We start from the raw sequence: 27,043 nt of genomic DNA, 5'->3' as shown, positions 1-27,043 counted from the left end.
GTTTGAATTCCAGATTTACTTCCCTTAGCTTAGAATGTATGGAAATGCTTCACTTTCTTCATCTATGAGATGGAGATAATGTCTACTTTATAGAGTATGAAAAAGACACTTACTGCTTACAAAATATTCACGTACTTCTTTACATTTCCAAGCTCCTTTGCAGCTATGTCTGGACATATGACTTCATTCTGGCCAATGGGGTATGAAAAAAAGTGAGTGATCTATGTCACTTCTAGTCCAAAGAATTTTCTTGCTATTGTGCAATCTTTAACTGTTCCCTGTTGAAGTGATCTGAAAGCAGAAGATCCACCCTTGAAAGTTACCTGACCCGAATTTCATCAGAATAAGCTTGCATGTTGTTAATTGTGTTGAGATATATGGGTTTATTTGTCATAGCTACAGAACCTGTGCTGACCAATAAACAGGACTGTTGTGAGGTTCATATGGGATGATGCATGTAAACTTATTAGTATGGTTCCTGGCACAGAGTAAGCAAGCAATAAGTGGAAGTCATTATTAGTTACAAACCTTTTTAAATAATCTCTGCACCCAACATGGGGTTCGAACCTTCAGCCCCAAGATCAAGAGTTGCATGCTCTATCAACTGACTCAGCCAGGCACCTCACAAATATTTCTAAATAAAATTAGTTATTAAAACCTTTTTAGTGTTTTATTGTGTAACAGTAATAAATCAATATTGGGGGAAAAAAGAAAACACCTCTGGAATGTGTTGGCAGAATGTTTCCAAAACTACTTCAATGTCTTTAGTTCCTCTAATTCTTTTTTCCTAATTGAGTACACTTGATCTTTTGTGATAGGAGCTCCTACTCATTAAACTTGTACTTTCTGTAAACACAGTATATGTTTTTGGTCAGAGGTCTTTAAGGTTTTTATTTATGGATAATTCATTGCCCTAAACCAATAGTGAAAACTAGTGATCTTTCAAACATGGAAACACCCTGTAATTTTCTTCTGGCATTGCAACAACTTTGATGTTCATCTTTCTCTTTTCTGGCTGAACCTATATACACTTAAGTACAGGATCACATTAAGAAAATGCTCAGACCACATGTAAACAACCTGTGGCTAGACAATTCCTGAACCCTATGCTATGTCCAATTTTCAAAGGATGTAAGCTTCTGTGTTGTTTTCTCTACCATATATTTTTCCACACAAGTCCTACTTACTACTTTATCATGAACCAATGTATTTGGGTATAAGTCTAGACATGCTGTGATTTGAAAGAAGTCTATCCCTTCCTGCCTACCCCGCCCTTTTGTCCTCTGAAGAGGAGTTTGGACATCTCATGCCCTGAGACATAGTTCTGTGGGTATGTGTAGGCAGTGCTTCATGATTAAAAAGATCTGGGGAAAAGATCTGGATGGATATGCTAAGGAATTTGAATAAATTTTAGTCATCTGCAGATGAAAATAAGATGAGCATAATAAGAAATGAAATGAAGGGCAATGGGGATTGAGTTAGGTCAACCAGTGATCGGTTTTATTTTTCAATAAATAAATTTACTATTTTACAAGACCAGTGCTCTAACCCCTGAGCTATGGAGCCAAATTTACTATTTTAAAGGAAAGAAGAAAAAAAAGAAACTTTCTGTGAATGTATCTGATAAATCAGATGATTTTGTAACATTTAAGTATATTAGTTGATGGAAAACAAACCCGGAACTTCTGTTCATTTAGTCAGTAGATTTTATATGCTAAATCAGGAACCTGTTTCTCTGAGCTTTTCCTTCATCTTCTTTCCCTCAGTAGTTAAGATATGAGTCACCAGGATTGATTATACAGCTGACAAAAACAACTACGAGAAGGCAGGATGAGTGGTGTGAGGTGGGGGTGAGCAACACTCATTTAAATATGGCAGAAACGTCCCCGTTTATAGTTCCTATGCAGGAGAGTTCTTCTAAGCATGTTTCAGAGCTCAGACATAGGAAACTGAGCCTCTGTAACAAGCCCAGGACTAAGAGGCCCCATGGGATATTCTGTCAGGATGGGCAGACAGGCCCTGGTCAATGCACACACTGCACACTGTGACCAGAAACTTGGACTAAGAAGACAATGCTGTACTTTATGGAAGGGCATAAGCACAAGGCTGGGGAGAGGGGTGGTTTAATGCAGTGAACCACTCAAAACCAGCTGGCAGAATGGTCGAGACAAAGTGAAGCTTAACAGGGATAACTATAAAAGACGCATTCTTTTAATTTAAAATAAATATGCTCTTTAACCCAGTAATTTCTAGCTATATGCTCACATGCATTCAAAGATACATACATACAAACTCAGGATCTTTGAAGCCTTTTGTGTAATTTCACACAGTAGACACAACTAATATCCTTCAGTAAGTGGTTGGTTAAACAGATTATGTTATGTGACCCAAAAGAAACTGGTAGTGGATTATTAAAAATACATCTATATATGCTGATATAGAATGATGGAGTATAGAATCTCCTAAATATATTGTTAGATGAGAAAAGCAATCTGTAATGCTATACATATAGTATTCTCTAATACAAAAGATAAAGAAAATTGAGTCTTCAGGGTAGCTAGGAATGCACTGTTGGGAAAGAAAGGGTATTCTAAGCAGCTAAGATGGAGTGTGCAATTAACATAGGCATGAAAGAGCTTGTATGTTCAGGAAATAGTCAATAGTCCACCTAGGATACATAGCAAATCACCTAGCTGCTAATCTCATATTATCATTTCCTCCTCCTGAATACTGTCATGAATGCCAGTGTAAATGTGTTACGATATCCAAAAAAGAAAACAATTCCTGGTTACTTAGAGTAACACCAACACTGCTAGAAATGCTTTAAACAAACACATAGGCAGGGCCTGATCACATAGAGAACACCTTGGCTTTCAGCAATAGAAGCCATCCGCTCCTCCCAAAGTAGAGATATGAAGACTTTTGGCTAGAGTGTGAAATCAACTTTAACCATCTCCCAGAGCAACAAGGGAATCAACACCAGCCTAATAAGTAAACAGGTACCTATACTATTTAAGTACCTTTACTACCTATTGGCAAAGAAGGCAAACATTTACTCATTGTACTGATAAATACGACAACTTAAGTTTCCTTCAGTAAAATTTTGAGTTAATTCTGGGGACATTATTTGCTAGTGTGTGTGTATTAACTTGCAGCTTTACACTGTATTACTATATTTATCCTCCTTTGTAGACCCAAATTCTATAGTAGATTTGCTTATATAAGGTGTATTTTAGAATCATGGTTTCAACCTTATAAGTCTTGTGATTAAGCCAGGATGGTACCACAGTTAGTGCTGGATATCACATCATGGGCCAGAGTGCAGAGTGGGCAAAATTTCTCCTTTGTGTCCTCCCAGTCTTTTCATACAGGATCCTGTCTTAGTGCTTCTCTTCTTATGATCAGAGTCATCTCTTTGTAGGTCCCCTGTTGAATCTAACTTCTTGGAAGTCACCATGGAAATCAAACTTTGGTCAAAGCTGTTCCTAAACATAACAAAAGATGTCCTAGTCCAAAGGAGTTTTTCACTTTTTCAGCAAATGTTTCTCTAATTCATTCTTAAGAGTTTGTAGACATAAGTAAATGGAGTAAGATGATAAAACTAATTTCCACTTTTTTGCAAAGGACTCTTCACTCTTGGTTTTCTTCCTCCACAGTATCTTGGAGCTCTTCCCCACCTACATGTGGGTGCTTAATGATGAATGTGTCACTTAATTTTTATTCTGGAAAATCATGGTTTGGGCTAAGACTCTCAGGATTTCTGGTAGCATTACTTGTGATTATTTTAACTTTTTTTTTTTTTTTTTTGCAGTTGGCTTTATGGACTTGGGATGCTTTCTCTCCTTCAGTAAAATTAATTATGAGATAAAGATGTCAGACTAGGTTTTCTCTTATGTACCATTGGGTTTCCAAGCTCTACAATTCTGTGATTCTTGTTTCTGTAAGTCAGCTGATATTTTTGGTGACTTGGAAGTTGGTCTCCACAATCAGACTCCCCTGCCTGTTTGGCATCAGCTGCCTGTTCACCCTGTACTCCGTGGACCTCCTTCTCACACAGGAATCTCTTTGATCTCAAAGCAGCTCTGTAAGGTGCAGAGAAAAACAAATACCAAGCTATTTCCCTTCATGGTGCTCATGGCAGTATGAGCTGTCCTAAAGAATAAGAAACCTTAAAAACAACTGATAGTACTATCCTTGAAGCAACATTTGCAAGTGCCAAATTAATTTCTATCAACACAAACAAATATGTTATTTCAGAAAAGTTTTCCAAACATAAAAGGAATAGAATGAACGACATTTTAAAATGGCTTTGATTATCCAATCTTATAAACATAACAACACCCAGTGGGGCAAGGGGAGGGGCAACTCCTGCTTTTACCACAAACTAAATTCTCTAGAGCTTTGAGGGGATGATTTTTATAGTAGTCCTTTGCTTATTAATCAGTCATATCAAATTATTTCTAGCATGCATGTAATTCACCAATAAACAGACCCACTTTAAATATGCTTTTTCTTAAAAATAAGGAATGAATCATGCATGGATATACATAAATTAAATTAATTTGATAATGAACATGCAGAAGCAAGAAATCTTTAATCAAAAATCACCCTGGTGCCTTACAAGTAAAAAGTAAGGACATTTTAATATTAAAGCCTAACCAAGCATTGAATATGCATTAAATTTAGAAACTGGGATAAACAAGAATCATCAGGCCTGAGTTAAGATGTGTTAATTTTTACATGAGGTACTTCTGTAATAACAATAGTTGATAACAAAGAATACTACTAAAGAATACTAGGCCAGAGCACATATACAGATTTATATTTAGGAAAGATGACTTTTTAATTGCATACAACTCCATTTACATGGGCATTCAGTACTTCACTTAAATATGACATTAAAATGATGGATTTCACCCATTAAAAACAAACAAACAAAAAAACCTAAATCCTAACCCCAAAAGGACAACAGGTTTTTCCTAACAACCAGAGAAAATGTTTCAGTATTCTCGATTCCTACTTCTATAGGGATTAAAAACACAGCCTTTGGGATTAGAAATATCTAACATACTTTCTGGATGACCTTAGGAAAACTCTTATAAGCATCATTTTTTAATTTCTAAAATGGGATATAAATATTTATTTCATAGAATTTCTGGGAGAATTAAATAAAATAATGTTTATGAAAGCATTTATCTTAGGGTCTGGCCCATAGTCAGATAAGTTACACTTATTTTTAATTTGTTTTATTGTTATTACTTATTTTTATGGACTTTATGCATTCTATGTGGCTGATAAACATATGTGGGCATTCATCTCTGACTGTCCATAGGTGTCTTTGGGTTTGAAAGGAGGTCTGGTACCAGGAAGTGGATGAAGCAAATCTGAATTGTGCTGACTGTGTATGAGGATTGGTCAGACGATTTGAGGTTGCTGGAATTTGATGTTGATTTAGCATTTTGACTGAGAGATGGGAAAGTGGTAAGAAGAAAAAAGTTACTGCAGGGAGGGTAGAGATGTTAAATATTCAGCACTTCAAAGACACAATCTTCTGGCCTAACATGGCCTCAAAACTCAACAGAGCACACCAATCAATTGGAGGTGGCCCAAGAGATAAAACTTGTTTGCCATCTGTTAGAATGATCAATGACACTTAAATTGTGTCCATGGACCAGAAGCACCAACGTTGCCTGGGTATTTTTAGAAATACAAACTCTTGGGGCACCTGGCTGGCTCAGTCAGTTAAGCGTCTGACTTTGGCTCAGGTCATGATCTCATGGTTAATGGGTTCGAGCCCTGCATTGGGCTCTGTGCTGACAGGTCAGATCCTGGAGCCTGCTTTGGATTCTGTGTCTCCCTCTCTCTCTGCCTCTCTCCTGCTCATGCTCTGTCTCTCTCTCTCAAAAATAAATAAATGTTAAAAAAAAAAAAAAAGAATTAACTGGAGTGCTTCTTAAAACAGGTGCTTTAAAAGAAAAAAAAGAAAAAGAAATACAAATTTTCAGGCCTACCCCAAGGTGACTGAGTGAGGCTCAGGAATCTGTGTTTAACAAGACTTCCAGGTGATTCTGATGCATGTCAAAGTGTGAAAAGCCTACTTAGATGTTCTGTTCATCAGCAAATTGGGGCTTCTCAGATGGCAAAATGGTGAAATGAACAGAAACTAATGTTATATAGGGCCTACTACATTCCAGGCAAGGTTCAGTGTGCTCTCATGTGCTTATTCCTCCCAATACTCTTTTAATGTAGATAGTTCTAGATAGCTTAGAGAGATAATAGATAGATAGGGATTAAAAAAGAGAGAGGAAAGAAAGAAGAAAGGAAAAGAGGGAGGGAGGGAGGGAGGGAGCAAGAGAGGGAGGTAGCAGGAGAGAGAGAAGCAGGGAAGAAGAAAAGAGAAAGAGGGGCAAAGGAAAGGAAAGAGGAAGGGAAGGGAAGGAAGAAAGAAGGGAAGGAGAGGGAGGGGGAGGGGGAGGAAAGGACAGGAAACCAGATTTCTGAGTAGTTATATAGCTTTCAAGCAACTAGTAAGAGGTTGTGTTAGAATTCAATTCCTGGTTTAATTTTGAAGTCCAGCATCTTTTTTTTCCCTCTTCCATTCTGCCACATTAAGCAATATATGTAAGAATCAACTATTTCTGGGGCTCCTGGGTGGCTCAATAGGTGAAGAGTCTGACTTCAGCTCAGGTCATGATCTCACAGTTGGTGAGTTCCAGCCTGGGGTTGGGCTCTGTGCTGACAGCTCAGAGCCTGGAGCCTGCTTAGTATTTTGTGTGTGTCTCTCTCTCTCTGCCCCTCCCCCACTCACACACTGCCTCTCAAAAATAAACAAACATTAAAAATTTTTTAAAGAATAAACCATTTGTATGGTGCCAACAAAATTTAATTGTTTAAGCCAGAAACACACACACACACACACACACACACTGGAGAAATTAGATATCAGTTCACCACTCTTCACAAATACCATTTCCCACAAAATCATTATGAACCAAAAAGTCATCCAATTCCTAAAATATTGGAATAACTTTATCAACCATGAATAAAAGCATTTGTCAAATAAAAGCATTTGTCAATGCAGAATTTGGCCCTTAGAGGTAGAAGAGAAAGTTTTGGTCAGAACACCAGGATTGATAATAAAAATTCCCAGTCACTTTTAAAATTTTTAGCAGATTATGTGTTATGTTTTCTAATATGACTTTCCAGATAAAGTTTCAGGAAGAGATCTGAATAAAATGTTCTAGCAACTGTTTCTTTTTCTTCTTTTTTTTTTTTTTTGAATACTTCTTTTTTTGGCCAAAAAGAATTTTTCTTGTGCCTGACAAAATAAACAAAATGCAAACTAGACAAAGAATAAGGTACTTTAAAAGAATTAATGCATGCATGTATTTATTTTAGCTAATGCAAACATTTTCATAAAATCCAAAGTCTTCATGCTAGCTGCTTTAATTAGATCCTATGTGTGATCAGGTAGGTAAAAGATGAATGTGCTTTGCACAAGGAAGCAGAACACGAAGATCACATGGACTCTTCAGGACTCGATGCTCAGCTGCTTATTGTCTACAGCATTGTCATTGTCATACGCCAAAGTGCTGGTGTGGTCTGGGGGGCTGGCATCTTGCCAAATGGCATATCTTCACTGTGTAGGATGAAGGCTGGTCGTTGGTTTTCTTTTCTGCAGGTATCTTTGAGATACCTTCAATGATTACAGTATCCAAAGGGCAAACTGAACAAGTTAGACATCACATCAAAAAGGACAAATCATCTGTTTTCCAGTTGACTGTCATAATATTTACGTGACTTTAATCATAAGGATTTCTTTATCTGAACCATGTGGCATGGAAATATAATCACAAATTCTCTTCGTTCAATACTAGTTTGTCAGAACCTACGGATGAATTTTTCTGTGTGGTTTACTGAACTGCATCTAATTATTCTGAGAAGGTTTCTCTTCTTTTTTTTTCTTCCCTCCTCATTGTGGTTGGTCTGCAGGTTATCATGTTTCTATAAATTGTTTTAAAGCACCCATGTTCCCACTCTGTGCTGAAAATAAAGCATGAAATACAGACAAAATATATTATACTTTTATAGCCAGTTTCCCCAATTCTCAAATTTCTCTACTATTTATTTCCATGAGGTTTTCTGTGGGAAGTGACAGAATTCCTCAATTTATAATATAGTCTTTTGTCGGTCATTCCACTGGTTGCCTTCATATAGAGCTCAACAAACACTTTCAGGCAGTTTGCCTTTGTTGCCACACCTTAAAAGGGGAGCAGAGATTTCAACTTCCAGATGTTTTGAATTCTCCAGCCAGCTGAACCTTGCAGATAAGGTACTCCAGTATCTCATTGTCCAGAAGACACACTCATTTCTCCTGATACAAATGTGTGCTCAGTATTTGTGAACAATCAGCAACATCATAGTTGGCAACTCCCTACAGGTCAGATGAAGGGGCAATTTTTTGTACCAGTAGCATGCCAATGGTGGCTGTCTCCCAGCTGCGAGAGAACTGGGATTTGTGCCATCTCCAAATATAACCCTAACTTTGTCCTCAACATGATGACTTATGAGTTTGGGTTAGTAAGCAAGACATCTGCTTAAAATGTCAGTTGAATTGAATATATATATTTACTGAGCTAAATATGTGGCATTCTGGATAAATAAAATGCAATGGGGATACCTGCTCTTTGATAACTCATAGTCTTAAAATTTTAGTGGAGGCAAGGCAAAGTTACAACCTATTCAGCCCCAGAACAACAGCCTGTCCACAGAATTAGTGATGATGGATGATAAGCGTAACAGTAACTAGTAATGATAATCACATATTGAAAAATTACTATGTACCAGATATGTTAAATTCTATGTACGTGTGATTTACTTCAATCCTCCTTCTCCCAAAAAACTTTGCACATTACTACTTCTATATTACAGTTGAAGAAATTAAAGCTCAGAGATACTAGCTGCATGAAAAACCTTGGCTATCCAGTGTAGCTGGAGCCTGACTACAGTGTCTACACCATCTCGTTTTTTGTTCTGGACATAACTAGTCCTGAAACTGGCAATTATAATGTTGGCATTTTAATAAAGAAAGATATTTGGGGAAATATATTGGCTAGATTGCTCTTTTATAAAGGATATAGGAGTTATGTATATACATAAAATAAAAAATAGAAAGAAATGGAAATCAGGTAACTGACACAGTTATGGCATAATAGCAACCACATAAATAGGCACATATTATTAAGCTAACATCTAGATAAATTAGCATTTTAAGTATTTTATGTGAATTAATTCTTTTAAACCTACAGCAGCTCTATTATTCTCACTTGATAGTTAAGGAAATACCCTAGAAATTCAAGAAAAACTTTCTGAAAGGAAGTAATAACCAAGTAAAATTTGAAGCATAGTAATAATTAGATAAAAAAAAATTAGAATAAGTATGTATCAGGATAGGTTAGAATATGCTGCAGTGGTAAATATCTCAAAATTCTTAAGGGCTGAAAGCAACACAGGATCATTGCTCCCTTATGTTTCATGTCCATCTCAGGACATTTTCCTTACTCAGGAACTGAAACTGACAGTCCATCATCTGGAATGTTGCTAGTTGCCATGACAGGAGGAAGAAAGATAGAAAATCACACATTTGCTCCATAATGGCTTATGCTCTGATGTGACACACATTGTTTATTCACTTTTCACTGGCCAAAACAAATCACGTGATTGTGGCTAACCTCAGTGGCGTAGGGAGTACAATCCTACCATGTACCCAGAGGAGAATATTTCAAAATAGTGGTGAATGGTACTAATGACTGCTACAGGGTAAAGACCAGAAGAGTGTTCCAGACAGAACCAAGAGGTAAGGCTGATAATGTTCCATGTGGATGGGAAATTATAAACATTTGGTATTGCTAAATAAATTGTGAAGCAGGCATCTTTTTTGGCAATGGTAGATTGAAGCCAGGTTATAAAAGTCCTTTTTGCCACCCTTATAAGCTTGGACTTTATTCTGTAAGCCATAGGGAAACTTTTGGACTGTAAGAAGGGGAATGGTTGTCATATTTTGTTTTACATTGGTTATTGTGGCTTTAGTGCACTGAACAAATTTGAAGAAGTCAAGACTAGAAACAAGAAACTCAACTAGAACAGAATTAAAATGATCAGAGACAACCAAACTATGTTAGTGATAGTAGATGCAGAGAAGAGAAGATTAATAAATATTTAAGACATATAATTTCAGGGACTTGTTGATTAATTGAACATGGAAGGTAAGGGCAAGGAGAAGGCTAGCAGAGCTCTCAGATTTAAGATTTGGTAAATATGGATTCATTAAGTGACATGAAAATATAAAAGGAGCAGGATTGAGGGTAAATTGTACTTTGAATATTAGTGGATTTCACAAGATTGTAAATGTCTAACAGGCATTTGTAAATATAAGTCTGAAATCTGGAGGAAAGATCATGGATAGGGATTTAGTTTTGGAAATCACCAGCATACAGGAGATAGTTAAGATCCTGAGAGTGGAGGACAGTCCAAAGAGAAGCTCTACCGTAAGAAAAGCAGTGGACCAGGGATAGAAGTCAGAAACTCCAACATTTTGAAGGGATACAGATCAGGCAGAGTCCATGAAAGAGAGAAAAAAGAATGGACAGAGGCAAAAATAGAGAGCCAAGAAAGAGAACTCAACAAAGTCTGATGCATCAGTCAGATCCAGAAAGATGAATGAAGTCTTAAAGTGCTGTTTGGAGTCGGAAATAATTAAGGTTATAAGATATACTTCTCCCAAACAGCTCTAGTGAGTATAACCGATATATGAAAATTTTCACATTTTTAATGTATATGATTTTAGGGGTTTGGGCATGTGTATATGCCTGGGAAGACATCGGTACCATCAAGGTAATATCTGTCACCTCTAAACTTATTTGTAACTCTTTATTTTATTGTTTTTTAATTTAAAAAAAAACAACCTTGGAATGAGATTTACTCTACTAACAATTTTTTTTTCATGTTTATTTTTTTTATTTTGAGAGAGTGAGGGCCCAGGAGTGAACCAGGAGGGGCAAAAAAGAGGGAGAGAGAATCCCAGGTAGTCTCCGTGCTGACAGTGCAGAGCTGGAAGTGGGGCTCTATCTCATGAACTGTGAGATCATGACCAGAGCTGAAGTCAAGAGTGAGACATTTAACTGACTGAGCCATCCAGGGGCTTCTCTATTAACAAGTTTTAAAGTGCACATTACAGTACAATTCTATAGGCACTATGCTGTATAGCAATTGGTATAAAGTTTTAGTTATTCAAGATGGAGATCTATTGATACACTTGAACATAACTTATCAGTTGATTGGTTGGGGCACAGAGTAAAGTTCAGTGGATTGAAAAGTTATTGGGTAGTGCCAGAATTAAGACTGTGAAGTTTGACTGAAATGAGAAGGAATAATAAAGTAATACATCGATGGGGTCATAGAATCAGGAGAGTTCATAAAATTGAAGAATCTTGGGCATGTTTAATTTAAAAGTTGTGAGAAAAAAGATGGCAATATCAGGAATATAAAAGAGAGAAGACACAGAGCAAATAAATGGTCTCATTATTTCTCAAATAGTCAACAACTGTAATTTTGACAACTATACACTTTACCATGGAAGCTGAAAGGCAGACTTTAATTTTTTCAAGAAAAAAATGAATATATTACAAAGTAATAAAATCCTTATGAAGGCTGAATGGTTCAATGAGTTGAGCTACAGCTTTAGAGGCTGAAGGTTTTAATCATGACTGGATGATTGATTTTATTGCATAATTTGTGCAAGCTTTTTCAATTTCCATTGGCTAGGAGGCATGCAAAGTTCAGCTAACTCAAATCAAATTTACCTGTCTTGTTTTTCACATAGGTAATTTAAGGGTGAGCCAGACCCTGAATAACTAGGAAGAATTATTAGATAGAATGTTTGCAATAAAAAATATTTTGCAAACAAAAAGTGCTGCATACACATTTCTCAAAAACATGTCATTTTACATGTAATTTCAAACTGCTTTACTGTATGCCCTATCTTGTTCTTGAAAGACTAGTTTTGAAAGAAAATTGATAATGGTAGAATTTCAGAGTGGAAAAGCATGGGTGTTATTTATAAAGGAGTCAGGGAAACCACAATCAAGAATTCCGTTGAAGGTATTTCGAACACCACAGGTTACCAGATACCACCAAGCCCCAGGAAAACTTCTTTGTAGCCATCTGGTTCAGACTCACTTTCTGTTATCCCAATCAGTAGCTTGCCTTTTTGAAATGGGAGCAGCCCTCTTGCTCTTACTCAGTTTGCAACCAGACAAGCATTTGGCATATTATGTTTTGAGGACATGATATGTTCTGCAATGTAGAAGGAAACTGTTTTTTGCTGCTCTTCCATACTTTAGTTAACTTTCTAATTGAAAGTTACTGAGCATTGTTCATCCCTGTCTGGTTGACAGCCTGGCAAGCTTCCTCCCAAAGCTGTGGGGATATGGCCCCTCCTCCGCTTGCAACTCTAGCCTAATCTGAAACAAGAGAATTTTCAAACTGCAGTCTTTTTAAAATTTCATATGAAATGCATTTTTTATTTATTATTTGTGGTGACTTTGAAAAGTGGTAGACTGAAAGAGATAGCGAGACAATGGGAAACAATATGGCAATGAAAAACTGATGTCTGCCGAAGGTATACAAAAAAAGGGGGACAGTTGAGCACCAAGTCTTTATCGTGCTTGACCCACACTTTGGGATGTAGCATCTATCACTGGGAGCTCTCTTCTGTGCTCTAGTCATCATTAGTGCTTTTCTGTTTTATTCCATGTCCTGGAAATTGTATCCCCATGTTGTACCCTGTACTGTTAGTTAACTGGCTGAGTCTTGAGCTATGACAAGCACCAGTCCTATAAAAGGCCTTGTGCTAATTATTACAGGAAAAGAATGATTAAAAAGTCAAGGCCCTTGTCCATATGCATGAATTGTTTCAATTTACTTTCTTCTTTGGTTTATTGGTTGTGGTTACTTTTTAATTTGCTTTCTGTGGCGAGTTTTTATGTGGTTGACTAGCTGTAAAACAATTATTCTAAGTTGATTGGGCAGAGAGAGAAACAGAGAAATCATATAAGCCTCAGCTTTTTTTATGTTTACCAAATGTAAAACAATCTCTACATTTGAAACTATATTTTCATTATGATATAAAACACTCTAACCAGTGTTAAAAGTATTAAATGAAATGCTGTAGAATAGCTATATGTTTAAATATTAATGTTTGATCATTGAAACTTTGATATCCATTGCACACAAATCATATGAGTTCTAAAAGAAAAGATTTATTTTATTTTTTAAAAAATGTTTATTTATTTTTGAGAGAGAGAAAGAGACAGAGGGCAAATGGGGGAGGGGCAGAGAGTGAGAGGGAGACACAGAAGCAGACCTCAGGCTCCAAGCTGAACTGTCAGCACAGAGCCTGATGCAGAGCTTGAACCCACAAACCATGAGATCATGACCTGAGCCACAGATGGACACTTAACCAACTGAGAAACCCAGGTGCCTGTAAAGGAAAAGATTTAAAATAAAAGATTTATACTCCAGTGAATATGATGACCAGTCCATATTCAAATTGTCTCAATTGTTCCAGTAATTGTTTGCCTGTTTTATTTTTTAGTAATGTACTTTTTGGCTAATTAAAAAAATCTGGACTCCAATCACAGATTACACACCTTGTATTTAGTTGTCCTGTTTTTTAGAATTTTTTAGTGCAAAGCATTTTTCTACCTATGTTATACCTTTCATGAAATTGCCATTTTTGAAGAGTTTAGGGTAATTGTTTTGTGGAACGTGTCTGAATCTTATCCTCACGATTAGAGTCAGGTTAAGCCTTTTCAGTAAGAATACTACACAGGTTCTATTGTGCCCATCCCGTTGTATCACTCCAGCACATAACATATGCTACTTTTGTGCTAAGTTTGGTCACTAGGTTAAGATTATGTCTACCAATTTTTTTTTATTATTATTTTAAAAGTGTCCTCTTCCCTTTATAATTAATAAATAATGTATGGGATGATATTTTGATACTGTGTTAATATTATATTGAACACACTTTCAGCAGGACTTTCAGCATGCATTGATGACCCTTGTCTGAGCCACACTGGAGACTGCAAAACGGTAATTTCCTAATTTTATTTTCCTTCTACATTTATTAGCTGGCATCTTTTGTGAAGAAAAGATTCCCTCCTCCAATACCTCCATGTACTCATGGATTTTTAAAATCCATTAAAATCCATTTGGCCCTTCATACTTGCTGCCTTGTTCTTTTGATGTGTACTTATGATTTTCTGGACACTACTTTGTTTTCTCACATATGATGTTCCAGGCTCACTTTGTATGTTCTGTGTCTCTGAACTGGAATCAACCATTTCTCCAGGGAACACTGGTTCTGTTCAATAGTGAACATAGGTGTTTTAAAACCAAGATCTTGGTACTAAAATGTTCATTTCCTCTGGGTGAAATTGTTTCTGAGCCCCTTTGGTTGACTGAGATAGGAAATATATCTGAGATATAATATATTTATCTGAGATAAAAATATTATTTTTTTTTTTTATATGAAATTTATTGTCAAATTGGTTTCCATACAACACCCAGTGCTCATCCCAACAGGTGCTCTCCTCAATGCCCATCACCTACTTTTGCATTGTTGGTGGGAATGCAAACTGGTGCAGCCACTCTGGAAAACAGTGTGGAGGTTCCTCAAAAAAATTAAAAATATTTTTAAAATCATAAGTTCATGATGACAACTCCACTAAAAATCCACACTTCAGGGCTTCTCCTTACCTTCCCCATTCCATATTTATACATTGCTTCTCCCACAATGAGAACCCTGAATCTTAAACCACCAATATATTTACTCATTTGTTTTATCCTACAGTACACACAAAAGAATAGTTTTAAGACTCAACAACAATCCTACTAAGTAATGTTCATGATATTATTGTTCTTTTTACCTTGAAAATATCTCATTAAGGGTATACAGTCAGAGAAATGCGTTCAAGAGTTATTTAAAAGTTGTGTTATCATTGTAATATAAAACTGAGCTCATTTGTTTCTCTTTGAATTAAATTTTAGGTTTTTTCATTATTATTGATATAATTTTATTTTTGAAAATATGAAATATTTCCAGGGCTCAAAACTTCCACAACTATAAAAACGTTGTACTCAGAGAAGCCTCATGTACCTTCCAATTCCTGTCACCACTCCCTTCCTTCTCCTGCTGACCCCAGATAGGGAACCACATATATTCTTTTGATCTATCCTTTCTATTTTTTGTTTTTGTTTTTTGCTTTTATTTTTTTGGTCAAAATAAACAACTATAGGGGAGACTGGGTAGCTCAGTTGGTTAAGCGTCTGACTTTGGTTGAGGTCATGATCTCATGGTTTGTGGGTTTGAGCCCTGCTTTGGGTTCTGTGCTGACAGTGTGGAGTCTGATTGGAATTCTCTCTCTCTCTCTCTCTCTCTCTGTCCCTTCCCCACTCATGCTCTCTCTCTGAAAATAAATAAACTTAAAAAATATATTTAAAAAAGAAAAAATAAACAATTATGTATTTATGTAGGTGTAGATATATAAAAAACAGCACATTCTTTGGCACCTTGCTTTTTTCCACTCCATATTCATTCTCAGGGGTGATCCTCATTCTTTTTTATATAGCTCTACTGTAAAATAGTGCTGTATTGTGTCTGGGCATAGCAGGGTTCGTTCAACCAGCCCCTACGGATAGACTTGGGTGGTTTCCAATTTTTGCCATGACAAATAATAATTTACAACAGTGAAAACTTTTTTTTTTTTTTTCGTAATTATAGCAGTATACCTTGGGGTAAATTCTTATAAGTCAGATTTCTGGGTCAAAAGGCATTTTGATAGATATTGCCAAACTCTTCTCCATAGGGGGTGAATGATTTTTTAAATTTCCACCAACAATGTTTGAGATTTTCTCCACAGTCTAGCCAAAAGAGTATGTCATTAAGCTTTTGAATTTTAGGTGTATATTTTTTCAAAAGTTTCTCAGGTAATTCTGATGTGCAGTTAGGTTGAGGGCCATTGGCTTGGATTGTCAGCAATTCTAAGAGACTGCAAAATGAAAGCAATGGTGATGGTAATAGTAAAGAGTATCACAAAAATAAACTGAGTAACTTCAAAGAAAAGGATTGGGAACAAGTCATAATAACTTCATCCAAATTTAATTTCTCTAGGGGCAAGAATTAAACACTGTGTGATACTTGGATTAAAAAAAAATATATCCCATGCCCTCCTTAAAAAAGGTTTTGCCTGTTTGACATAATTTTATATACTTTACCGGTACATCAATGTCCCATCTGGGTTGACGTCTGTTTAGGCATCAGTAGGGAACGTTTTTAGGGTACATGGCATCCTAGATGACTCATTCAAGTTAATATTCATCCAAACACTACCATGAAATGAACTGATAGAACCTAGGTACAATATTTTATAGGTTCTAAGCCAGTCTTTTTTTTCTTTAATATTTCTATAATCAGTCTACATCTTATAGCTGACAATATATCAAAAATAAATTGGCATCTCTTCTCTCTCTTAAAGAACAACTTCTAGTAACTTTAACACAGAGTTTTAAAAATAAAAGAGTAATTAATTGAAAGGAATCAAAGTGGCATTCTAGGAAAATTGTATGCATGTTTTCTTAGTGATCTTGGGCACACACATAACTAATCAGAGTAGAGAATAATGTGGTTTGGGTCAGTTTTCAATGTCTCTGCCCTAAGCCCTGTGGCAGTCTTGGTCCTTTCATTCTTTTGCCTCAGTGGTTCATCATCCTTCAGTATTCTCTTTACTCTCAAGCTGGTCTCTGACAACTGGCTATGGGGCTTTTGGGGCTCCTTCCCTTTGCTCCAGGGTCTAGTTATTTATAAAAAACAGGGTTGACTGCCTCTATTCTGAAAAAACTTTCTCTGTCACAGCTACCATTGCATTATTTTCTCTGTCAGATACTGTGCTCTTTACCCATATACAGGGCCACCTGTACCCTAAGGCCAGCAACAGTTTTCCTAGTTCATGAAGGATTCCAGCTTCAGTTGGCCTGCCAAATCAGTTAGGTCCCCCCCTACCCCCCCATATCTCCCTAGTTGAGCTGATCAACCAGGACTGCTGCTAGACTGCATGGTCCCCACACAGTGACCATGTGCCATGCCTGGCCTCACCGTGGACACTCATTTTGGTCCAGGGCCCAGTCTGTCTAACATTATTAACAGTCTGGGTGATAGGAAGACTCATTGCCAGCCGGATCAAAACCCTCGGGTAAGCAAGTTATATTCTTTACATGGTTTCAAAAAGGAAGAGAGAGGGGGCGTCTGGGTGGTGCAGTTGGTTAAGCGTCCGACTTCAGCCAGGTCACGATCTTGCGGTCCGTGAGTTCGAGCCCCGCGTCAGGCTCTGGGCTGATGGCTCGGAGCCTGGAGCCTGTTTCGATTCTGTGTCTCCCTCTCTCTCTGCCCCTCCCCCGTTCATGCTCTGTCTCTCTCTGTCCCAAAAATAAATTAAAAAAAAAAAACGTTGAAAAAAAAATTAAAAAGGAAGAGAGAGTTTCTTGACAGGTCTCAATTACAAAGACTTCATCCTAAGAAAAATCAGAATGCCTTTTAATTGCACTTTTAAATTGCCTTCGTTCCTGCTGAACGAAGATGAGAGCCAAGCAGCTTGGAATAAAGCCCCTCAGAATTTGGAATTAACCTCTTTTCACCAACAATTTTTCTATGACATATTTTTAAAGTATGCTTTGCAATAGTTGTTTTTTTTTTTCTTTTTTTTTTTTTTGTCTCTGTTGGTTCTTTTTGAAGGTACCATCATAGCAGTAGCCCAAAGTATTTGGAATATGATTAGTGAGCTATTGGAAAAAACTGTTTATGATGGTATCTAGAAAAACGAAAATGCTACTTACAGTTTTAGATGTTAATTGAAAATTTTGTTTGACTTTCAAATTGTCAATCCTACTCATTTCATAATTAACAGCAACTCAATGTCTAACTTGAATGCAAAAATTTTCTGAATTGACTCAGCCATATTTATGAGATTCTTATGTTGTTGGTTTCTTAACTGTTAAGGAGATAAAAACGTTCTTTTGTATGTGGATTCCCTTTAGAGCCTGGCTCTTTCTCTCTGATGGTCATAGAGATACAAAATGAAGTAAGAAATGGTCCCCGTTGTCATGCAGCTCAATCTAACAGGCAAGTCCATGTATAAATACATATGCATGGCAGATTAAAGGGGCAGAACAAAAAAGAGATCACAAAGGAAGAGCAACTTCCAGAAGAGTGAAAGGGGAAGCTTTCCTGGAGTGGGTGACAGGTGAGAAAGACTTAAGAGGTGCCTGGGTGGCTCAATCGGTTAAGCATCCAACTCTTGATTTCAGCTCAGGTCATGATCTCACAGTTTGTGAATGCGAACCCCAAATTGGGCTCTGTGCTGAGAGCTCAGAGCCTGGAGCCTGCTTTGGATTCTGTGTCTCCCTCTCTCTGCCCCACCCTCACTTGCACTCTGTCTCTGTCTCTCAAAAATGAATAAATGTTAAAAAAAAAAAAAAAAAAGAAAGACTTAAACCTGAATAGGAATTGCCCAAGTAAAGCTGGGAAGTTTATGGAAGACAGGCTGAAAAAACATTTCAGGTAGAGGAGGGAAATGTAGAAAGGACACAGGTAGAAAAAACACTTGTGTTAAGAAGATGCTGGAAAGTAAACTGTAAGGCATGGAAGAGAAAGTAAGGAAAGCAGAAATCCCTGAACACAATTCTGTAAAGCAAGAACCGTACCAATGTCTACTGAAGCTTTATTATATGCCAGTTCCTCTCCAATCAGGAAGGTAATTGTTAACTTCTTGAGGGTGGTATGCAGGTGAAGTCAAGATCATGTATAGGGAAGCTGGTTAAAAGGTTGTTGTAAGGAGTCAGACAAGCTCTGATCACTACAGAGATTAGGGCTGCCACATTTTAATCTATTTTTGTACTATAGCTCTTGATAGTTAAAACTGACCAATTCTTGAGTTGCTATACTTCAGTTTTGTTTTTTATTTCTTCTTATAGCAGTATCTCTAATAAGCTATTGTAGCTTCACACTTGTGTGCAAGAAAGCTAAATGCAAAATATGCAAAAACCAAAAGAAAATCCAACTGTGGGTATGAAAAAGATACATTGGGTAGGTATCAGAGGAGGCAATGTGTACAAATGCAAATATAATTGTTACAATAGATGATATAAAAGACACTTCAATAGCAATTATGCTAAGGATTGTGTCAGAAAGAAAACATGACTTGGGATGTACAAAAGAATTTTGCAGGCACTTTTAAGTAAATAAGAATAAGGGCAGAGATATAGGAATGGTTGAAAATCAATCTGGTTTGTGCTCGCTTCGGCAGCACATATACTAAAATTGGAACGATACAGAGAAGATTAGCATGGCCCCTGCGCAAGGATGACACGCAAATTCGTGAAGCGTTCCATATTTTATATGTTTTCACTCTTATGTGGATCCTGAGAAACTTAACAGAAACCCATGGGGGAGGGGAAGAAAAAAAAAAAGAGGTTAGAGTGGGAGAGAGCCAAAGCATAAGAGACTCTTAAAAACTGAGAACTGAGGGTTGATGGGGGTGGGAGGGAGGGAAGGGTGGGTGATGGGTATTGAGGAGGGCACCTTTTGGGATGAGCACTGGGTGATGTATGGAAACCAATTTGACAATAAATTTCATATATTGAAAAAAAAAAGAAAATCAATCTGGTTTGAGCTGAAGATGCAGTTTGGGTTGAATAGATTTTTTTTTTTTTTTTTCCTGGTTCCAAATGGTTGGGAAATGAAGAAGTTGAATAAACCTGCATTGTCCGAATGGGAGGGCAAGAAGAACTATAAATCTCTGTTTGCAAGCAAAAGAAAACCCAATTCTATCTAGCTTAAAAACTAAAGGAGATTTATTAACTAATGCAATTGAAAAGTACAGATTTCAGGCATAATCTGACTCTGACGCTGTGATATTATGAGAGTTCTGGATGATTTTCTCCATTTTCTCTCTCTAGGCATCAAGCTCATTTTAGGCTGGCTTCCATTATGGTTTATAATATCCCAGGGCCACATGCTTCCTCATTTATTTCTGGGGTAGGGGAAAGAACTTCTTGAGCAGTCACAGATTTAAAGTCCTGAACTTCATTTCTATCAAGACATGTGCCTACCCTTGAACCACTGGCTATAATCAGGGGATAGTCAGATGCAGATTGGCTTGGGTAGGCTCTGCACCCACCACTGAACCAATAGCTCTGACAAGGAGATGTCTTTACTTAAGTTGGCTCACATCAATTAGGGTTGACTCCTGGTATTCTTGGTTAGATTTCTCAGCCAAGGGGGGTCAATGGGGACTGGAATCCAGCCCACTATCTGCTTTCCAAGCTTTGCACTCTGGCATTGGGCTATATTTCCTGGAAGAAGGATAGTCTTTTTATAATTCTCACAAAAGCACAGTTATGTGTACTAATAAATCTGAGTCCAACATCCATTACAACTTACATTTTTCCAATTTACATAGAGAGGTGCCTATGGATTAGCGGTAGCCATCACCCTGAAGTTGAGGGATCAATCCCAATTATTTTTGTATCTTGTTTATTTGCTTCTTCAGATCCAGGCTCTACCCTGCCATTTCTCCAAGAGTCTGACCTGCATTAATAGACTCCCTTATCCTCTGATGCCAGTTATGGAGCTCAAGGATGAGTTCACTGTGGGTAGGCTGCATCTGTCTACTGTAGGCCAAGCTCTTGCCAACAGCCTTTTCCACATGGTCTCTCCGTCTCTGCCCTCTGTCACTAAGTTCTAGTAACTGCTTGCACCTCTTGACACTTCAGACCCAGGATGATATCAGTCCCTCCTATGAGGAGTGGAGAGAGGAAGGGCAGAAATTTATTAATAGTAAAAATAATAATAATAATAATAATAATAATAATTGCCTGCAAGTCAAAATGAAAGGAAAGAAAGGAAAGGATAGGCTTGGTGGAGAGTGACTGACTGTTCTGCCTCCTCACCACAACAGACCAAGAGCAAATCCCACTATAAATGCTTCAGGTCCCCATGCTAAAGGTTTCTGGGCTGAATTATGTGAGTCTACCTTAAATCAGGATGATGAATTAGGACACTTCTTTGCTTCATTCAACTCTTATGATTTATTCATTCAGTGTCATTTCTTGTATAACCAAATGTCCTAATTTCTAATGTGGGAGAAGTAGAATAGTAAAATGTATTTTCTGCTTTAGAACCACCCTACAATGTACAAAGGTATTCATATGCAGCTTAAACAAAGAGAATTTGTCCTATTTTCTATCACCTATCTAATGTTCCTATAAACACCTCACCCCCACTGTACTCCTCTGGGTGGCAAGGAAAGAGATAAGTATTGTCAGCTAATGGTTTCTCTGCCTCCTCTAGTTTATAGTCTGTTTAGATTTCAGATCTCTTTTTGAGGTAAATATTCCTATGAGTTCTAAGTTTGAGTCCTTACTATGGTGGCTTCTCTCTTTCTTTTCTTCCTTCCCAAGATGGTGTCTGTTTATCCTTATGATTTCCCTTGATATTGGGAGGAGGAGTCACTTGGTCTCATGTTGGTCTTTTGCTGGTTTCTGCCATGAGATGGCTTGTCCAATCCTTGGGTCTACCCAGCTCAGGTGTGCTTTGCCAGGTCATGTTTCTGAGAATAAGGCTGAAATCTGTTGCTGAAGTAAGTTAGCAGTGAGGGAATTCAGGATCCATTTATGACTGAACACATACTCTTTTCAGTGTACATTTGTGGTTTTATGAAATTCCTAGCGGCTAGCATTCAGCCTGACCAGAGTGGTATTGGATAAATTTTTGTACTTTGGTATTATTAATCATAATTTTCTTGTAGTATTTCCAATGAAAAGTCAAATTTTTTAAAACTTACATATTGCATAGTAGGTGTCTAATAATCTTCGTTTCTACTCTGCTTCCCAATCTTTATAGTTATTAACTGTTGAACAATTAACAAAATATTTTCTCACTTCAAACCTGCCAAGTCATAACATAGGTATCCTATCACACAAATGCACATTGTTTCACGAATAGTGTTAATACCAGCAGAAAGGCAGTAAAAAATTCTCCAAGAATTAATGAAATCCATCTATAAACTATCAGTTTGTTAAAACATAAATTCCTTGATTAGTTTTAGCATTATATTTCATATGTGTTTGTGTTTTAATTTTGTATTATTCTTTAAACACCAATATAGAACAATTCAAAGAAATTTTACTCTTGATTGCTCCAGACAAAACCCAGTTGTTTTCTCCCAATTCCCTTATTGCCTGTAATTATATAATCACATAAAATACCTATAAATATGTGTTGCACAGTTACAGTAATATGGTATATACACTTTTAAGCCCCCATTTCTCTTAATATTAAGCTTTATTTTTTTATACTGCTAAAGTTATATGTACAAGTTTATTAATGATACAATATTTCATCAATAAGACATTCTCTCATGGGATATTTAGGTCATTTCTTACTTTTTCATGATTATACATAGTATTACAATGACCATTTTTATGAATATGATAGAGATTATTCCCTTCCTGACTAATTTATTAGAACTTAGGTTCCCAAGAATTGCTCACTAAGTTACAGAGAATGAAAGCTGGCTAGTTTTGATTTGTATCCCTGGGCTGTTCTCCAAAAGGACTGCATCTACACCAATGCCTGCAGGGTCCTGCTTTCCCAAGGTGGCCTCTGTTAGCAATAGTTCAAGTTTCATGAGCATGAAAGAAAAAGTTTCATGGGCAATTTTTTCTTCTGGCATGACTAGGTCTTCTCTTATCAGGAGTCTTCCTTTTCAATTCTAAGTAAGATTTAAAATCTGGTTTCTTCTGCAGCTAGTAGAATTCTTTTTTTTTTTTTCTTTCTCTTTTTACTTTAAGCATCTTTTGTTTTCAAACATAGCAAAGAAGATTAAAGTACTTGCCATGCCAAATAAAGGTTTTTTTTTTTTTAATGTGCGATATATCTGAAAGTAATAAGCAAAACTTACTGAGCAATTACTCTGTCCTAAGCACTTTATGTATTAATTCATTGAACCTTCATAACTATTCCACATTATTCCCATTCTATGGATCAGATCACAAAAACTGAACAGTTAAATAATTTGTTCTCTGTCAAATACCTAGTAAGTGGTGGAGCAGAAACAGCAACTCAGTAACTTTGATTTCAGAGTAAACACCCTAAATCACTATGCTGTTCTGAAATCACAGCAGAAACTGTCTACAAAGTAGCAGTTCCACAGAAGACATCTTCTTTTCTTAGGAATTTAGATGAGATTGAAAATTGGCCAGAAAAAATAGTCCTTTTTAAATAAAGCTTTCCTCCTATTTATCCCACATCCTTCCCTGATATATATATACAAGGACAGAATAGGGAGGGATATATAAAACACAGAAAGGACATTAATCTTCCTTACCTTCATACTTTTCACTAATAAAAATTACCAAATAAAATATTAAAACAATTTTTCTGTCAACAATTTGTGAGCCAAACTCTAATCATATTCTTCAGTGGAGCCTAAAATCAACATGTGATACGTACAAAAACAATTTCTTTTGCTGCATCCTTTTCCTGAAGTCCAAAAAGAAGTTTACAAATACTAGACCCAAGAAGGTTGCAAATGATCTATTTCTTGAAATCACAGTTCATTTTGTTCATTACTTACATGTTCTTTGAGATTGTTACTTAGAATATAGTTGGCCTCAAAGAGTTAAGTACTTTTGTAGATTAACATCTGATTCTGTTTTTACCATTACATCTGACCAATTTTCTTTTGTGTGTAAAATATTAAGCATTCTTGTACTACAAAGGTAGGTACAAAACACAAAGAAAACAAGAACAAAAAATAGCTTAAAGAGGAAAATCATCCACGATAAAAATTATACTTTGCATTTTTAACTTAAAATGCATTTTCTTATTTATGTTATGTTCAGCTCAATACTAGAAGCTACTTTATTTATTTATTTATTTATTTATTTATTTATTTATTTATTTTATTTATTTATTTATTTAAAATTTGTTTGTTTATATTGAGAGAGTTGGGGAGAGGGACAGAAAGACAGAATCCCAAGCAGGCTCTGCACTGTCAGCAGTGCAAGTCTGACATGGGGCTCGAACTCATGAACTATAAGATCATGACCCGAGCTGAAATCAAGAGTCAGATGCTTAACTGACTGAGTCACCCAGGCGCCCATAGAAGGTACTTCTAGACAGATATTAGTCTATCTCATTCATTTTACAGATGAATAAACTGAGGCACAAAAAGTCAAGCTATGAACCTTAAATGAATCACTCTTTTCAGTGCTCTATCACTAGGGCAATCCAGTTAGAAAGACCAAGTAATAGCTAATGGGCACTTCTTAGCATATACCCCGACATACCTGATGATTGCAACATAAGATATATAAAAACATGTTTCAGGAAAATTTTAGGTCTAACACAGATATTCTGTTATATAGTTGCTGTCTTGGGCTGTCCAAATCTGCAATTTGGCAGCTGTAGCCAATTTGCTGAAGAATCATATCTCTGGCATCTCTCGTTTTCTCATCCAGGTGGCAAAATGATAGCCTACTTCTATGAATCTACTCATTTAGTTTGCTAGTATCTAATTAGAGAAGAAATGAACTGTTCTTTCTCTCACATCAGAAGTGAACTGACCAGCTCATGGATCCTTCAACCAGGTGAGCTCTCAGTGGTGCTTGGCTGGCCTTTCTTAACTGAGTCAGCATGTCTGTAGGAGTTGACTTTCACTGGGGCCTTTCAGGAATAGGGTTGTTTGAAAAGTTGGCCTCAAGATCAATGGAGGAAAATGCTAGGGATTCTAGCTGCTAGTGGAGTTACTGGCAAGCTATGGCTAATGAGACGTGGGTTTTGTTGTTGTTATTGTTTTGTTATTGCTTTAAATTTTTGCTTTCTTTCCAGCCCAGTTTGGTTAAATTTTTGTAGACCCAGCCTCAATATCTCTTATGAAGGCTCTATTGTGTATTCTGGCAAAGTTGTATTTTATGCTTAACTTTCTTTGTGCTTAGTTAAATGGTTGGGCCAGTAAATCATTTAACTAAGGATCATTTTTATCATGATTCTATTGTATTTATTAGAGCCTGGCTTCTTGCTTAACATAATGACTTGACACTTTGGTCTAGACAGCTGGGCTGAGGGTGAATGTGAAATAAGCATTATAGCTGAATGGTTTTGAAAGAGGAAAAGCGACTTGCTTATGAAAATGACACATGTATACTTGATATAGGTATTGACTAGGATAAACGTCTAATTAAATTCATTCTAGCTCTTTGGTTCTTTTTATTATATATAGCTGAATGAGTACTCATATCTATGTTTTCTGGCACTAATTTCTTTGTGTTTGTACCTTTTCTTCTTGTCTAATAGATGTAAAGAGCAGGACTTTTAAATTCTGTCCCATGTATTTTCATAAGACACATTTTTAAGTTGTATATCATTATTCAATACATGTCCTCATTCATCTTGAGCCAATGAAGGATTTCTGCTTTCTTACACCTATAGATTCTGTTATGTGTGCCTAAATGATAAAAAGTTGATCATTCAGAATTACTTCAGTATATGTGCTGCTGAAGCAAGCACAGATTCAGAATTACTTCAATTGCATGTGATTTGATTAATGATGTCAACATGACTTTATATATCTAAATAGTAGAGCTAAAGTTTTTTTTTGTTATTTTGTTCTTATAGAGGCTACATTTTAAGTTTGAAAATATTCAGTGGTATCATATTTTGTATTTAAAGAAAATAATGCTTTCAAATATATCTATGATGGTAATAGAAGGAAAATATCCTTATCAGATAGAGACGCATATTGAAGTATTTAAAAGAGAAAAAAAAATTTGCTATCTGGATTTGCATTTAGATACTCAAGTAAAAAAAGAGTTAGGTGAAGATGAAAAAAGAATTGGCAAAATGTTGGTAATTGTTGAAGGCAGGTGGTGAATGCATGCACTTGTTTCATTATATTATGCTTTTTCTGTTGTTGTTTTTGATGTTTGAAGTTTTCCAGGATAAAGAACCATGTTTACCACTTTCAGGTACATTCTGCTTCTGCCTCTTGCCTCAGTGAATCATATATTTTCACTGTTAACTGAAGAAAACCTGTCATCTTATCGGTCTCGTGCCTTTAAAACCTTAATTTATTTCTCGAATACTTCCCTGGACTTGAAGTAAGAAGTAGAAACATACACCTTGAAGTCAGACTACTTTGAATCTTCATTCCACTACTCCTGACGGTATAACCTTAAGACAATTAACCTCCCTTCATCTCAAAGTCTTCATCTGTAGAATGGGGATAATATTTTCATCACTTGGCTACAGAAATTAAATGAGATTGGTACCTAACATTAAATGCTATAGATTCTTAATATTTAGTAAATGATAATTTTTAAAGGTTATTTTTTAATTTTTTTATGTTTAATGTTTATTTATTTTTGAGAAAGAGAGACAGAGACAGAGAGAGACAGAGAGAGAAAGCAGGGGAGGGACAGAGAGAAGAGAGAGAATCCCAAGCAGGTTCTGTGCTGTCAGCATTAAGTCCTACATGGGGCCTGATCCCACGAACTGTGAGATGATGACCTGAGCCGAAATCAAGAGTCAGACTTTTAACTGGCTGAGCCACCTAGGTGCCCCAAATGATAATTTTTAATAACAGATCTTGAATGGATGTTAGTAATACCACTAGTAATTGCTGTGGTTGTTAATATTATCTCGGAGTTAGTTGTAGGAACCAAAGGTCCACTGAAAAGGGCTTACTTCAAGGTAATTTATAATAGCAATCTGTCCTCTGATGTGTTTTATTTTCTTTCAAAACCTTTCAGCTCAGCAGTGCAGTGGATTGCCTCAATACCCTATGGAGATTTTGGTGGAGAAATATGCATCCACCTATTCAATGCTACCTGCTTTCTGAAGCCCCTCTGAACTCCTCCAGGAAGC

General features: G+C 36.5%; 1 long non-coding RNA gene and 1 other non-coding gene across 4 annotated transcripts in view; one reads left to right on the top strand and one right to left on the bottom strand.

Moving 5' to 3' along the window:
- Positions 1-27,043, bottom strand: part of LOC131514487 (uncharacterized) — a 268,581-nt gene that overhangs the window by 142,548 nt on the left and 98,990 nt on the right. The window lies entirely within an intron of this gene.
- On the top strand, positions 19,406-19,512 carry LOC131515657 (U6 spliceosomal RNA). The gene has a single exon (XR_009263695.1). It is a non-coding gene; the product is annotated as a U6 spliceosomal RNA (small nuclear RNA).

The sequence above is a fragment of the Neofelis nebulosa genome, chromosome 6, assembly GCF_028018385.1.
Source record: "Neofelis nebulosa isolate mNeoNeb1 chromosome 6, mNeoNeb1.pri, whole genome shotgun sequence".
Taxonomy (NCBI): Eukaryota; Metazoa; Chordata; class Mammalia; order Carnivora; family Felidae; genus Neofelis; species Neofelis nebulosa.
This window is presented reverse-complemented; position numbering and strand designations above follow the sequence as displayed.